This window comes from Mauremys mutica, chromosome 3, assembly GCF_020497125.1.
Source record: "Mauremys mutica isolate MM-2020 ecotype Southern chromosome 3, ASM2049712v1, whole genome shotgun sequence".
Taxonomy (NCBI): domain Eukaryota; kingdom Metazoa; phylum Chordata; order Testudines; family Geoemydidae; genus Mauremys; species Mauremys mutica.
The window spans coordinates 17918113-17935145 of record NC_059074.1 but is presented as its reverse complement, the minus strand read 5'-3'; positions in this window follow the sequence as shown (position 1 = coordinate 17935145).

Sequence of the window (17033 nt, the reverse complement as noted above, 5' to 3'; positions counted from 1 at the left end):
TACCAATAGACATGTTTATGAAATTTCACCAACTTTAAAAAATATGTTTCCAAAGATTTTAGGTATAACAAAGGATTTTATATCTTACTAAGGTATTGATTTTGCTGGAGGGTTCTCTTAAGACTAGTTCATCGGATAGTCAGAAGTAAAGAAAGGGATACTCTTTGTCCAGCTATCTGGAAGGGAAGGGCTGTTGTCCCTTTAAGGGCTTTTTTCAATGGGGGGCTGGGGGCAGAGGGGGTGAAGGGAGAGAAAGATGGAGAGAAAGGACAGGAAGACTTTGGAAGCAAGATTTTTGTTGTTGTTGTTGTTTTTTTTTTGAAGGATTTAGTTAAAAAACTACCTGTCTGAAGATCCAAGCATTTAAGGCTAAAGATGATTGTGCATCTAAAAGTCTATGCAAGGATTTTTTAGAGATGTGATTTTATAATCTTCACCAACGAAATGTTTTTAAAGCTAATTTTAAACTAAGGTCTTGTAGATTGACATGTTCTGAGTAAATATTACAGTAATGCACAACTGTTTTGGTCAGTACATTCAAAAACTGACTGTTTATACCTGTAAAAACAATGAGGAGTCCTTGTGGCACCTTAGAGACTAACAAATTTATTTGGGCTAGAAGCTTTCGTGGGCATTTGATGAAGTGGGTTCTAGCCCACGAAAGCTTCTAGCCCAAATAAATTTGTTAGTCTCTAAGGTGCCACAAAGACTCCTCATTGTTTTTGCTGATAAAAGACTAACATGGCTACCACTCTGAAACCTGTCAGTGTATACCTGGGTTTGGCAAATGCCTGTTAAATGGCTTCATTACCCCTTGAATGGCTATTTAACCGTCTCAATGTTGTGCTGATACAGTGGCTCTCAAAATTCTGTACTGGTGACCCCATTCACATAGTAAACTGAGTGTGACCCCTCCTTATAAATTAAAAACACATTTTTATATAGTTAACACCATTATAAATGCTGGAGGCAAAGCCAGGTTTGGGGTGGAGGCTGACAGCTCGTGACCCCCCATGTAATAACTTCACGACCCCCTGAGGGGTCCCAACCCCCAGTATGAGAACCCCTGTGCTAATAGGTCTGGCAGGCTGGAATCTTTTTCACTTTTAACTACTAGATTCCCTCCCAGGGAAGACTCACCAGGCTGCAGCAGCAGCTGTGGGAGCCTGCAGGAAGGGTCAGAACAGGGATAGGAAAACCAGGAGGGTGGACACCAAGACCCAGTGGTGCCCCCAAATTTTCAGGTGCCCTACGCAGTTGCCTACGTTGCCTATGCCTAAGGACGGCCCTGCCCCGCACATAAGACAGGCAGCTGAATGCCTGTCTTCCCCCGGTTCGTGATTCAGTCTGGGGCTAGGCATCGAGATACCAAGAGGGAGGCATCAGTGCTCATGCTCAGAGGCTGAAACTTAGGCGCTGAGTGAGTTTGGGCACCTACAAGGTTCAGCGGGAGATTTTTGGACCACAGCCAAAACTAGGACCTAGGTGCTTAAACCTAAGACTTACAGTGTGTCTAAACTGCAGTTAGACACCCGTGGCTGGCCTGGGCCAGCTGACTCAGGTTAAGGGGCTGTTTAATTGCAGTGTAGACATTTGGCCCGGGCTGCAGCCCAAACTCTGGGACCCGCGCATGGTCCTAGAGCAGAGGTGGGCAAACTACGGCCTGCGGGCCACATCTGGCCCACGGGACCATCCTGTCCAGCCTCTGAGCTCCTGGCCCAGGAGGCTCCCCCAGCCCCTCCCCTGCTGTCCCCCCTCCCCCGGCAGCTGCAGAGCCGGTCCTGACCCAGTGCTCTGTGCTGCGCGGCGCAGCTGCCTGTCCTGGGGCAGGGGGTTGGATAGAGGGAAGGGGAGTTCGGGGTGGTGGTCAGGGGACAGGCGTGTGGATAGGGGTCGGGGTGGTCAGAGGGCAAGGAACAGGGGGGTTGAATGGGAGCAGGGGTCGGGGGGGCAGTCAGAAAGGAGAGGAGGGGTTGGATGGGGTGTGGGGGTGCAGTTGGGGCAGAGGGTCTGGGGACAGTCAGGGAGAAAGAGTGGTTGGATGGGGCAGGGTCCGGGGGGGGGGGAATCAGGAAGGGGGGGTTGGATGGGGCGGAGAGTCCAGGGGCGAGCAATAGAGAGCAGGGGGGTTGGATGGGGCGGAGAGTCCAGGGGCGAGCAATAGAGAGCAGGGGGGTTGGATGGGGCAGGAGTCCCAGGGGGGCCATCAGAAGGCCGGGCCACGCCTGGCTGTTTGGGGAGGCACAATCTTCTCTAACCGGCCCTCCATACAATTTCAGAAACCGGATGCGGCCCTTAGGCCAAAGAGTTTGCCCGCCCCTGTTCTAGAGCCCAGGCTCCAGTCTGAGCCCAAACATGTACCACAATTAAACAGCTCTGTAGCCAGACCCCTGAGCACGGGGTGTTTAATTGCTATGTAGACATACACCTTGGGTACCTTTATGGATCCCACCCCAAGCTCTGTACCATTTGGGATACTTTAAAAGCATGCTCTGTCTTGCTCTTTCCCCCCCCTCTTCCTGCCTTGCAAAAATGTTCTCCGCAATGGGCAGCACAACTAAAATTGGATCCTCCTTAATGCAGCAGATTTGCTTGTGGTTAAAAATGTTTTCAGGCCACACTTGTCAGCAGTTCATTGTTTGCTGGAGGGCTTCTCAAGAAAAAAACCAACCACCCACCCCAAACAAACAACTCTCCCCACCCCTCCCTAACTGGTCTTTTTTTTTGTTCTTCTAAATTCAATTATTTAAAATGAAAAACATGAAGCCCAGAGCACAGCACAGACCCAGAACATTAAGGGATGTTTTTTAAAACCTGGCATCCCCTTTGGCATCTGCAGTTTTACAGAAACAAATAATTACAGGATCAATCCACAGCCCTGATCCTACAAGCTGCTCCAGGCAGCTGGGGCCCAGCACCTCCCTGGTGCAGCTGTTTGCAGGGTCCAGGCCTTAGTTGTTGAAGCATCTAACAACCTGATAAGCAGGTAGGTTCAGGTAGCTAAACATGGGTGCAAAATGACAAGTGCCAAAAGAGACTGAGATAAAACTTCTATTTTTCTTTGCGGGTCTGAAGAGAGCAGTTGTTCAGAGATAATTATTTTATTAAAAAAAACTAATTAATTGGTTTGTCTGTGGTATCTGATGATCCAGCAAAGAACCACATCAATTCTCGTATTTGGGATGGTATTATAAAGCACCGGGGCCCAGATCCTCAAATATATTGACGTGCTGCTGATTGATTTAAATGCGAGTCCCTCCAGTTCCCACTGAAGTCAATAAAACCCTCAGAACCACTGTTCTAATGTTCCCTTCTGGCCTTAAAATCCACGGCACTGCGAGTCTGTAAAGCGGGGGCGGACAAACTTTTTAGCCTGAGGGTCCCTTCCAACCCCCCACCTCCTTCCTGACTGCCGCCCCCCCCGGACCCCTGCCCCATCCAACCACTCCTTCTCCCTGTCCCCTGACTGCCCCCCACTGCCCTATCCAACGCCCTATCTCCTTCCTGACTGCTCCCCCATTCAACCCCCCTGTTCCCCATCCTCCGACTGCCCTGACCACTATCCACACCCCTGACTACGACCCCGAACTCCCCTGCCCTTTATCCAACCCCCCCTGCTCCCTGCCCCCTTACCGCGCTTCCTGGAGAACCGGTGGCTGGCAGCGCTACAGCCGCAGCACCCAGAGCAGCAGGACAGGCAGCCGCCGCGCCACCCGGCTGGAGCCAGCCACACCACTGCGCAGCACAGAGCACCGGGTCAGGCTGCGGCTCTGCAGCTGCGCTGCCCCAGGAGCTTGCAGTCCAGCCACCCAGAGCACTGTGCCGGTGGTGGGGCGAGCTGAGGCTGCAGGGGAGAGGCCGAGGGCTAGCCTCCCAGGGCAGGAACTCAGGGGCTGGGCAGAAGGGGCCCACGGGCCGTAGTTTGCCCACCTCTGCTGTAAAGCCCTCAGACCTTGGGAGGTTCAATATGAGTGAACTAGGAATGGTTTGCTGCAGAGAAGAGGAATAGGCGCATCTGACATGTTAAGTAAGGCTAGGAGGGCAACAGTGCCTGGAGCAGAAACCCTGCTCAGCCCCAGTCTTGCGCTATCCCCGTTATTTTCCAGGTTCTTGCAGTTGTTGGGTTGTTGCAGGCAGGGCCGGTGCAAGGAAGTTTCACGCCCTAGGCGAAACTGCCACCTTGTGCCCCACCCCCCCAAGCCCTGCGGCAGCTCCGCCCTGAGGCACCCCCCCCCCGTGGCAGCTCCCCCCCTGCCCCGAGGCGCCCCCCCCCGTGGCAACTCCCCTCCCGGGGAGCCGTCCGGCACCTCCCCACCCCAGCTCACCTCTGCTCCAGAAGCCCTGCTGTTGCGCCCGTCGCCGGGCTCGTGCCACGTGTGCTAAGCAGAGCTGCGGAGCTCTGCCCAGCCGCCGGCGCCACCGCCGGCAATGAGAAGAATGGGGTGGAGCGGCCACTGCGCTGGGAGGGAGAGGGAGTCTGAGCCGCCCAGGGGTTCCCCAGTGTCAGCGCACCACCGGCAGCCCGAACCCCTGGGCTGCCTGCCGGCGGCACGCTGACCCAGGGGAACCCCTGGGCTGCCTGCCGGCGGCTCAGACTCCCTCTCCCTCCCAGCGCAGCGGCCACTGAAAGACTTTAAAAAAAAATTGAGGGAGCCGCTTTTTGGTGCCCCCAAATGTTGGCGCCCTAGGCAACCGCCTAGTTGGCCTAAATGGTAGCACCGGCCCTGCTTGTAGGAACTGAAGCAGCAGAAGAAAGGCTGAGCCAGAAGCAGGGAGTGCTGGAAATCCCACAGAAGGGTGTGTGCTTTGGAGGTGTCTGGCCCAGTTTTTACTAATAATAAACTTCCAAGTAGGTATCTGAACTCTGAACCATCCGTGGGTCACTAAGCAAAGGCAACTCACGGCTATGATTGATTTGTTCCCAGGCAGTGATACGACTGAGGATAGGAAAGAGGTGCCGGGGTGCTTCGACCGATCCCGGCCAATGTAGAAAGGTAAGAGCAATAACAATCCTTTGGATTTCTCGTGTCTGAACTCCCCTGGGTACCAATGGGAGCAGAGTTAAGCCAATGTTGAGCCATTCTGCAAATCCCACCTCTGCAATACCTTGCCCTCAAGGCTCTCCCGAAGGCTTACAAACACCTCCTGATACCCCTGCAAGGAGGCAGGTTTTGTTATCCCAAGCTTGCAGGTGGGGAAACAAGCACAGAGTGGTTGAGACTAATTTTCAGAAGGGGCAGCTGATCTTGGTTGTGTCAGTTTCCTTTAGAAAGGCCCAGTTTCCACCTACAGCCTCCATTGAATCATGGAATCATAGAGTTGAAAGAGACCTCAGGAGGTCATTTAGTCCAACCCCCTGCACAAAGCAGGACCAACACCAACTAAATCATCCCAGCCAGGGCTTTGTCAAGCTGGGCCTTAAAAACCTCTAAGGAAGGAGATTCCACCACCTCCCTAGGTAACCAATTCCAGTGCTTCACCACCCTCCTAGTGAAATAGTTTTTCCTAATATCCAACCTATGCCTCCCCCACTGCAACTTGAGACCATTGCTTCGTGTTCTGTCATCTGCCACCATTGAGAACAGCCGAGCTCCATCTTCTTTGGAACCCCTTTCAGGTAGTTGAAGGCTGCTATCAAATCCCCCCTCACTCTTCTCTTTTACAGACTAATTAAGCCCAGTTCCCTCAGCCTCTCCTTATAAGTCATGAGCCCCAGCCCCCTAATCATTTTAGTTGCCCTCTGCTGGACTCTCTCCAATTTGTCCACATCCTTTCTGCAGTGGGGCGGCCAAAACTGGACACAGTACTCCAGATGTGGCCTCACCAGTGTTGAATAGAGGGGAATAATCACTTCCCTCGATCTGCTGGCAACGCTCCTACTAATGCAGGCCAATATGCCGTTAGCCTTCTTGGCAACAAGGGCACACTGTTGACTCATATCCTGCTTCTCGTCCACTGTAATCCCCAGATCGTTTTCTGCAGAACTGCTGCTTAGCCAGTCAGTCCTCAGCCTGTAGCAATGCATGGGATTCTTCCATCTGAAGTGCAGGACTTTGCACTTGTCCTTGTTGAACCTCATCAGATTTCTTTTGATCCAATCCTCCAATTTGTCTAGGTCACTCTGGACTTTATCCCTACCCTCCAGCGTATCTACCTCTCCCCACAGCTTAGTATCATCCGTGAACTTGCTGAGGGTGCTGTCCATCCCATCATCCATATCATTAATGAAGATGTTGAACAAAACCGGCTCCAGGACCAACCCCTGGGGCACCCTGCTTGATACCGGCTGCCAATTAGACAACAAGCCATTGATCACTACCCATTGAGCCTGACGATCTAGACAGCTTATAGTTCATTCATCCAATGCATACTTTTGTAACTTGCTGGCAAGAATACTGTGGGAGACAGTATCAAAAGCTTTGCTAAAGTCAAGATATATCACATGCACCACTTTCTCCATATCCACAGAGCCAGTTATCTCATCATAGGAGTCAATCAGGTTGGTCAGGCATGACTTGCCCTTGGTGAATCCATGTTGACTGTTCCTGATCACCTTCCTTTCCTCCAAGTGCTTCAGAATGGATTCCTTGAGGACCTGCTCCATGATTTTTCCAGGGACTGAGTGAGGCTGACCGGTCTGTAGTTCCCTGGATTCTCCTTCTTCCCTCTTTTAAAGATGGGCACTATATTTGCCTTTGTCCAATCATACGGGACCTCCCCTGATCACTACAAGTTTTCAAAGATAATGGCCAGTGGCTCTGCAATCATATCAGCCAACTCCCTCAGAACCCTCAGCTGCATTAGATCCGGCCCCATGGACTTGTGCATGTCCAGCTATTCTGAATAGTCCGTAACCTGTTCTTTCACCACTGAGGTCTGCTCACCTCCTCCCCATACTGTGCTGCCCAGTGCTTCTCCCTCATATTAGCCTCCCAGAGGATCCTGCCCATCAGTTCCCTGAGGGAGTCAAAGTCTGCTTTTCTGAAGTCCAGGGTCCGTATTCTGCAGCTCTCCTTTCTTCCTTGTGTCAGGAACCTGAACTTGACCATCTCACAGTCACTCTTGCCCAGGTTGCCAACCCCTTCTACTTCCCCTACCAATTCTTCCCTGTTTGTGAGCAGCCGGTCAAGAGGAGCATGGCCCCTAGTTGGTTCCCCTAGCACTTGCACCAGGACATTGTCCCCAACCCTCTCCAAAAACTTCCTGGATTGTCTGTGCACTGCTGTATTGCTCTCCCGGCAGATGTCAGTCCCCCATGAGAACCAGGGCCTGCGATCTGGAAACTTCTGTTAGTTGTCCGCAGAAGGCCTTGTCTACCTCATCCTCCTGGTCTGGTGGTCTATAGCAGACGCTCACCACGACATCACCCTTGTTGCTCTCGCCTCCAAACTTAACCCAAAGACTCTCAACAGGTTTTTCTCCAGTTTCATACTGGAGCTCTGAGCAATCATACTGCTCTCTTACATACAGTGCAACTCCTCCACCTTTTCTCCCCAGCCTGTCCTTCCTGAACAGTTTAAACCCATCCATGACAGTGTTCTAGTCATGTGAGTTACTCCACCAAGTCTCTGTTACTCCAGTCACATCATAATTCCTTTACTGTGCCAGGCCTTCCAATTCTTCTTGCTTGTTTCCCAGGCTTCTTGCATTTGTGTACAGGCACCTAAGATAACTAGCTGATTGCCCTGCTTTCTCAGTATGAATCAGGAGGCCTCCCCTGTTGCACCCTCTTCCTTGTGTTTCCTCCCGGTATCCCACTTCCCTCCAGGCTTAGGTCACCATCCCCCAGCAAACCTAGCTTAAAGCCCTCCTCGCTAGTTAGCAAGCCTGTCTACAAAGATGCTCTTCTCTCTCTTCATTAGGTGGATCCCATCTCTTCCTACAATCCTACCTCCTGGAACAACATCCCATGGTGGAAGAATCCAAAGCCCTCTCTCTGACACCACCTGCGTAACCACGCATTTACCTCCACAATTCGATGGTCCCTACCTGACTGCAATTGGTTTTGGGGGAGTGGTCCTTTAATGACAGGTTTCAGAGTAGCAGCCGTGTTAGTCTGTATCTGCAAAAATAACAGGAATACTTGTGGCACCTTAGAGACTAATCAATTTATTTGAGCATAAGCTTTTGTGGGCTACAGCCCACTTCATCAGATGCATGCAGTGGAAAATACAGGAGGAAGAAATATATATATATATATATATATATATATATACACAGAGAGAACATGAAACAATGAGTGTTACCATACACACACTAACGAGAGTGATCAGTTAAGGTGAGCTATTACCAGCAGGAGAGAAAAAAACTTTTTGTAGTGGTAATCAAAATGGTCCATTTGCAGCAGCTGACAAGAAGTTGTGAGGAACAGTGTAGGTGGGGGGGAGGGGAATAAACATGGGGAAATAGTTTTACTTTGTGGTCCTTTAATGTGTTTTAAGGTGCACCCTGAAAAATGGAGACACACCAAATCAGGGTCCTTTCTTGACAATGTTGGCCTGAGTCCCACAACGAAATTCTGCAGCACACCTAGCTACAGAGCCCAGATCTTCTGACCATCCTGAGGCTTGTACTTTAGCTACAAGATCATCCTTCCTTGTAATCACTATCTTCTGCAGAGAAATCTCTCCCTCTTGCTATTCATTCCAGTTCTAAGTTCTTTTGGGCTCATGAGAGTTAATTTATTGGCGGTAGTTTTGATGACTTCATGGGAACCTACAGGTGGTTTGGAACTGAGTTTTCGTTAAAGAAAGATTGCAGGATCTTTAGCAGCTCCGCCTGTGAGCCTAGTCTTGCACTCCTTACAAAGGCCCTCATTGACTGCCTTGGAGTGTTGTACCTGAGTAAGGAACGCTGGGTGGATGGAGCCCTTTATGTTGAAGTTTCCAACTTGGTCAACAAGTTCAACTTTGTCATGTTTTCCTACCTGGTAAAATCAATAGGATTTTCCTTCATAAATACCATTTAGCTCCCAGTGTCATTCATTCCAGCTAGGGCTCTGCAAATATATATCCAGGCAGCGCTTTTGCAGGGCCACTTTTAGTGCCTGTTTTGCAAGAAGCAAAACATTTTGTTGATTTGCCTCTGTTTTAGTTCACTTTCCCCCAAATCTAAAGGTGATTTTTTTTAAATGAGGTCTTTAAGAAGTTCTAAGAGGCTTACAAATCCTAGCCATGTAAATATTGCAGGCAATACAATAATCATTACAACTGTGAGCTTTTGTTTAGAGAAACATTGTACAGTAATATAATCATTGGCTCTCTCTACTTAAGCTGGTGCTGCTAATGGCGCAAAGTGTTTGTTTATGGTTGGTTTGTTCCAAAGTGGCGTTTGCACCCTTTTGGGGTCTAGCTGTAAACACAAATAATACTTTGAGGGTGGGGAACTAGGTGTGAGAATTCCAGGAGTGAAAGTAACACTGAAGACTTACTGGTCTGGGGCCACCGGGTGGAAGGAGCGGGGTGGGGGGGTCAGGGTCCCCCAGCCAGCCCTTCCATGCTGCCTGGCCCACACCACCCGGGGGGCCAGCCGTGATTTAAAGGGCCCTTTTAAATCACCCAACCCGGGGCAGCTGCTCCTTTTGCTCCCCCCATCAGTGGCTGGGGGCGGGGGCAGCGATGTTAAAGCAGGTTCTTAAAGTGCTGCCCCGGCAGCACTTTAAAATCAGCTGGGTACGGGGCCGGTACCGGCAGCCATTTTTTACCGGTATGCTGTACCGGCTCACTTTCACCCCCGGAGAATGCATGAATCTTGCAACCACATGGAGATGACTTCAACACCGGGCAGAGTTGGAAGATAGGGATGATCCCCGCCCTCTCCTCCTCTGTTCCTCAGCACAATTTCAGATCTAGCTTAGGCAAGTTTGCAAAATGAAAGTGATTTATTTGGGGCAGCTCCCCATGTAACAGTGTTCTAGAGAGAAGTTTGAACTGCAGCATTAGAATCTAGTGTCTAGTCCGGTGCATGTCTGGGATCTCGGTCAGCTCGGGATAGAGAGAAGAGCCAGATGCAAAGTTCAGTCCTGATCTGAACTGCCCAAAAGTCAGGAGGAGGTTTGACACGCAGGTGTTGCCATACTGGGTCATACCCCCATATAGTCTAATATTCTCTCTGCATCAATGACTAGTACCAGATGCTTTAGAGGAGGATGCAAGAAATCCTTCAGCAGGCAGTTATGGGATTCCGGACTATGGCTTGGTTTGGTCCAATGGCTACATTCCAATGTAAAAGTCAGCAATAAGCCTGCTACCTGGGATCTTACTGTGCTAAGGATTTTTAACTGGAACTCCCCATTGAAATCTGTGGGAGATTCTGCTTAAAAATTGATAGTAGGAGACAGCCTGTGTAATTGTTATGACATTAACAGCGCTTACCAGGCAACTAAATGGCCATTTGCCATGTAAGGAATATTGCTATGTGATATATGTTCCCTGTGTAACGCAAAGCAATCGGCTTCTCTAATTAAGCAATAGCACTGGGTGATGCAGGCCATTTCCTGGGGATTAATGAGAGCAACAGTCAATTGCACAGCAGCTCAGCTTGTTTGTTAGCGAAGGCAAAGATCTGCAGAGTCAGGTGTCAATGCTAAGCTGTTTCTGGAGGAGCTGAGCAGTTCTCCTCAGATGCCTCCCCGTAGGAGCTGGATTCTCTGCAGGCTTGTTTAGTCCTTTCATCAATCATTCCACTAACAGGCAGTCAGCCCATGCACTGAGCCAAGCCAGCATCTGACAGCCCTCCTCAATTTGTGCAGCGAGCTTTTTTCAGAGCAATGGATGTGCAGTTGCTCTCGCTCCCTCCTGCACCATTATAATTAAAGATTTGGCACAGGGCCCTTTACTGGCCTTTCCCCAGAAAACACATCATGCTCTGTCTAGCAGTGAACACTGAACTCAATTACTTTAATGCCCACAGTGCCTGCCCTGATAAGATATTGGTCATTTGCTCCCCAGACAGCTGCGTGGGTAACGCCTTTCATATCTGGTGGCAGAGAGCAGAATTTCTCGGTGGGAGATGGTTCTGGGAGATGGGAGTAATAGTCTCAAGTTGCAGTGGGGGAGGTCTAGGTTGGATATTAGAAAACACTATTTCACTAGGAGGGTGGTGAAGCACTGGAATGGGTTACCTAGGGAGGTGGTAGAATCTCCTTCCTTAGGGGTTTTTAAGGTCAGGCTTGACGAAGCTCTGGCTGGGATGATTTAGTTGGGGATTGGTCCCGCTTTGAGCAGGGAGGTGGACTGGATGACCTCCTGAGGTCCCTTCCAACCCCGATATTCTCTGATTCTATAGCAAAGCACTCCCCACCCCAGCCCTGTGAACCTGGATGCTCCCTGCCCTGGCATTATATGACTCAGCATAAAATATGCTAGTCCATTTTTTATGATGATTAATCTTAGGCACCTGCTCAACCCCAGATAGCACAGCCTCTGTGATGGAAAATATGAGATAAACCTCTGACTCCCACTTCTATGCACATGGTCCCTGGACATTCCCCGGGAGGGACGCAGACAGGTCAAATGAACAAGGGTTTGCCAGATTGTTGCATTTGCATCACAGCAAATTCAGACCATTCCCACTAGCTTCACACTTTGCCTCACCAACATTTCAAAGGGGAACATCAGCTGCAGCCAAGGAAGCTTAAAAAGCTCCCCTGCTCTACAGCATAGATTCAGGGGATTAACATCACAGCCATGTACTTGTCAGACTGCAGGATGGCTGACCCCCAAATCAAGAGCTGGTTCCCATCCTAAATCATAAGATCAGTTAAAAAACATGCAGTTTAAAAAAAAATATGTTGGGTCCTTGTAATTGACCTTCTGAGTTTGGAACCTTTAAAGGTCATGTCTCCAAGTTTTTCTTTGTAACGCCAAGTGCTAGAAAGTATTTTTATTTCATTGGAAGCTGAGAGTCTCATGAGATCACATGACTTCAGAAACTAGGCCAAGAAGGAAAACGCCAGTTATCACAGGAGTGGCCAGTGCTGAGAGAGGGAGTTTTCTGAGTAGTACAAATATTTGGAGGTAGCAATTTGTTGAGCTTGACAAATGCATCTTACAGTCAGAGCCCCCACAGTGCTGTATAAAGGAGGATGTGTCTCACCATTCTCATTTGAACAGATGGGGAAACTGAGAGGTGCAGCGACTTGCCAGTGGGAGCCCTAGGAAAAGAAGGCCTGTCCTCTAACTCCCTGTACCCTAGCCAATGGGCCATGCTGCAGGGTGGCTGGAACGCTCCAGCTCTGGGACTGTGTGGATTCCTGGCCTTTTGTAGATGGTAGGAAGAAGTCAATATTTTTCAGGGCACCATTTGGAAACTATATGCACAGTGAAGAAATAGTTTGTGGTGACGTCATTTTGAACTCCTGGTTGAGGTTGGCTAGGATGTTAGGGCCAGATTTTTAAAGGTTTCTTTTAGGCCCAAGTGCCTCAGTCACTTTGAAAATGGGACGTAGCTGTCTAAGGGCTTGTCTACACTTAAAACGCTCCAGCGGCACAGCTGCACTGCTGTAGCTTTTCATTGCAGACACTACCTACGCCAGAGGTGGGCAAGCTACGGCCTGTGGGCCACATCCGGCCCGCGGGACCATGCTGCCTGGCCCCTGAGCTCCTGGCCGAGGAGGCTAATCCCCAGCCCCTCCCGCACTGTCCTCCCTCCCCGGCAGCCTCACCTCGCTGCACCACCAGCTCTCTGGCCTGTGGCTCCTGCTGGGCAGCGCGGTTGGCGTGGCTGGCTCTGGCTGGGCGGCGGGGCTGCGAGCTCCTGCTGCTCTGAGCAGCATGGTAAGGGGGTGGGGTGGGGTTGGATAAGGGGCAGGAGGTTCCAGGGGGCAGTCAGGGGGCAGGGAGCAGTTGGATGGGGTGGAGGTTCTGGGTGAGCAGTCAGGGGACAGGGAGCAGGGGGGCGGTTGGATAAGTGTGAGAGTCCCAGGGGAGCCTGTCTGAGGGCTAGGATGTGGATAGGGGTCAGGGCAGTCAGGGGACAGGGAGTGGGGGGCAGTTGGATAAGTGTGAGAGTCCCAGGGGAGCCTGTCTGGGGGCTAGGATGTGGATAGGGATAGGTGTGAGAGTCGCGGGGGGGGCGCTGTCAGGGGGCAGGGGTCAGGGCAGTCAGGGGACAGGGAGCAGGGGGCGGTTGGTTAGGTGTGAGAGTCCCGGGGGGAGAGGGGCTGTCAGGGGGCAGGGGTGTGGATAGGAGTCAGGGCAGTCAGGGGACAGGGAGTGGGGGGCGGTTGGATAGGTGTGGGAGTCCCGGGGGAGCCTGTCTGGGGGTGTGGATAGGGATCAGGAAAGTCAAGGGACAGGGAGCAGGGCGGGTTGAATAGCGGGTGGGATCCTGGGGTGCAGAGGTCCCAGGAGGGGGCGGTCAGGGGACAAGGAGCAGGGGGGATTGGATGGGTTGTGGGTTCTGAGGGTGGCAGTCAGGAGGTGGGAAATGGGAGGGGGCGGATAAGGGGTGGGGGCCAGGCTGTTTGGGGAGGCACAGCCTTCCCTACCCGGCCCTCCATACAGTTTCACAACACCAATGTGGCCCTCAGGCCAAAAAGTTTGCCCACCCCTGACCTACGCCAACGGGATGGGTTCTGCCAGCCGCATAGGTAATCTACCTCCCCGAAAAGTAGCAGATAGATCGATGGAAGAATTCTTCCATCAAGCTAGCGCTGTCTACACAAGGACATAGGATAGGTTAACAACGCTGCTCAAGGGTGTGGATTTTTCACGGCCCTGACCAGCGTAGTTAAACTGATCTAATTTTCTAGTGTAGACCAGGCCTTAGTCACTTAGACCCAGATCCCTAATGGGAGTTAGGCACTGACATACCTTTGAGGATCTAGACTTTAGGCCTTTCTGTGCTGAGTGCAACAATGCCTAAATAACTTTAAAAATGTGAGCGCTGGTGCCTGGTTCCTCCTGTTTTCCATATGACCCTGAGAAGGCTTCGTGGCTGAAATGTCAATTTCAGTCTCTGTTTCCAGCATGTATTTGATTAACCTCATTTTAATTGTATATGAAAGGAACTAATTACAATGTGTTTTATTTTCCAAACCAGCTTCCCCACATAATGGCTTTTGCCAGAACCTTCAGACTTCAGTGGGGAAACCAGAAGGTTCCTGGACAAGATATTAATCTGACAGACTGGATTCCACAGTGCTTGTACCTCTTTAGTAAGAGCGAGGTTGTCGTCCTTTCAATATATTTTCATGTGTAGGTGGGAACTTTCTATGGCCTAGTCTTCCCATTCCTTTTTATAAACAATAATAATACCTAGCCTTCATCATCGCTAGAACTCAAAGTGTTTTGCAAAGGAGACTGCTGTCATTATTCCCATTCTACAGATGGGAGAACTGAGACCCAGAGAAGTGAAGTGACTTACCCAATGTCATACAGCTGGCTAGAGGTTAAGCTGGGAATAGAACCCTGGTCACCTTAATCTCTAACCTCTTAGCATCACTGCCCCCCTTAGTAAGGCATAAAGGCCTTACCCAGCCTATGAAGCTATTAGTTGACTGTAGTTGAATGGGAGAGTGGTCTTGTGGCTACGGTACTGACTTAGGAGTCAAGAATCCTGAGCTCCTCTCCTCGTTCTGCTACAGACTCCCAGTGTGAGCAGGGGCGGCTGTAGGTATTTTGCCGCCCCAAGCATGGCAGGCAGGCACCTTCTGCGGCTTGCCTGTGGGAGGTGCTTTGGTGTCTTGTGGGAATTGTAGTTTTAGTGCCTTGTGCTCCCATTTTCCTCTATAGCAGTGGTCCCCAACCTTTTTGTGGCCAGTAGCACATTCATGTTTTCAGAAGAGTGTGGCGGGCGCCAACAATTACTCACATACAGGGCCGGCTCCAGGCACCAGTGGAGCAGGTACATGCCTGGGGCAGCACATGCTACGGGGCGGCATTCCGTCCATTCTGCAGAGTCCGAGCGTTTTTTTGTTGTTTTTGTTTTTTTGGGGTTTTTTTTGGCGCCAGTTCTGGGCAGTGCAGAGAGAAGCTGGAGAGAAGCCGGGAGGACAGAGAACACCGGCGCCCGCAGCCTGCAACCCCAGAGTACTCTGTCCCCAGCAGGCGCGGGGCCCTCCTTCTCTCCCCTGCTCGGCACTAGGCGGGTGCAGATAAATGCCCCGGCAGGCACCATGGCGCCCATGGGCACCGCGTTGGGGACCACTGCTCTGTAGGCTGGACCCGGGGTCAGACTACATCTCCGATGATGCACCATGGTCTGCCCTTTGGAAGAGCGGAGATGTAGTCCAGCTGTGGAGCCCAGCCCATGGGGCCCCTTGTCTTCCTTCATGAGTCTTTAAAGGGCCGTGCTCACTCATGGCATGGGATAAATAATGCCAGCAGCTCAGGTGTTTTTATGCTGCTGAGACCATATGTGCACGGCCATGCAGAATTTGGCTTGATCAGAATTTCTGATCACCTGCTCTGATGCATCTGAGACGCACTCCAGAGGCCCTGGACTGGCACAGGATGCCAGATTTGTAAATTGAAACATAAGTATATATGGCACATCCAGCAAAATCCAGTATCTGACCCAGATCCTCAGCTAGTGTTCACTGACGTCTGTGCAACGCTACAGATTTACACCAGATGGGAACTTGGACCTCTGGCTTTTATTCAATGTTTTGGATAGGAAAACAATTCCTTTGAGGAAGCTCCCATGAGGGTTAACCAGGCAGTGAACCAAGGTATAATCTTGAAAGTAAAAGCAAAACAAGGACATTAGAGTTTCTGAAGAACACTTAGTTAATGATTGCTTCTGGGAGTAATACACCTGGCATGGCACTGAATGAGACAACTGCATGGGAGTATGATTACCAGGGAAGTTCCAGGAAACTGTAAAGAAAACAGAGGAGAGGAAGCTGCCTGGAACTTACAGGAGTGCCATTAGGAGAGACACAGAAAACCCCAGCTGCTGTCATGCTGTGCTGAGTATTTATTTGCCAGACAGAAGATCTGCACGCTGGGGATGAGAATCTATGGCTAATCAGCCCTGGTGTGAAATAAAAGAAACAACACACCGATCTACAACTTCGAATGTGACTTGTGATTTTTAAGTGTCTCTGTTTTTGAGTTTCACATTTCACCAGCCCTCTGAAAAACAAGACCCAATTAAAAAGAACAGGAGTACTTGTGGCACCTTAGAGACTAACAAATTTATCTGAGCATAAGCTTCTTTGCTTATGCTCAAATAAATGTGTTAGTCTCTAAGGTGCCACGAGTACTCCTGTTCTTTTTGCGGATCCAGACTACCCAGCTGCGACTCTAAGACCCAATTAAGGGATCTCAGGCGGACCAGCCCAGGAGGGAGGCACTCAAAATCACTCATTGCTTTTGAAAATCTTGGCCTGGTGGGTTAGAAGCAAGTGCAGCCATGGATGATGGCAGTCTCCCCCGAATAATTCCCTCTGTGCTCTGTTCCTCTCTCTCTTTTAATTTAAATTGATGTAGTGCTGGTGACATGTGCTGGTTTGTGTAAATCCTGTGATGGTGGGTGGAGCCAACCGGACCAACAAAAGGTCTGTCCCCTCAGGAGAAGGAGTCCTCACGGAACCTGACAGCTCTGGGAATTCAAGTCTCCTGCTTAGCCACAGCATAGGCTAAGGCTGCTAGCTGGCCGAGCGAAGCCAGGCCCTACGCTCACCTCGACGGCATTTCTCTGCCAGTCGGTAACTTTGGAAAACCACATCCAATCCATCTGGTGCCTCGGGATTCAGGCTGAGGCAGTGCCCCCCAGAAGCCTGGGGCAGGGGAGCAGAGTTAGAGATTTGGGTTTGAGCGCCAGGCAGCTTCCTGGGGCTGCAGCACCGGATAGGCACTGTGTGGACCCAATTTTAGTGCCAATCAGGCACTTGGAAGCCACTTCAGCCAGGTCACCCCAGCTGGGCCCTCGGCCCCCAACTCTGGCCTGCTGCCCACCTCCAGTCTATCCCCTCCTGCCCCCAAACTGGCCCCCTCACTCCTCCCCAGCCAGCTCCTCCTCAGTCCGACTACTTCTCATCCCTCCCAGCTCCAGCAAGCCCTCTCGGCTAGGCCTCTCACCCCACT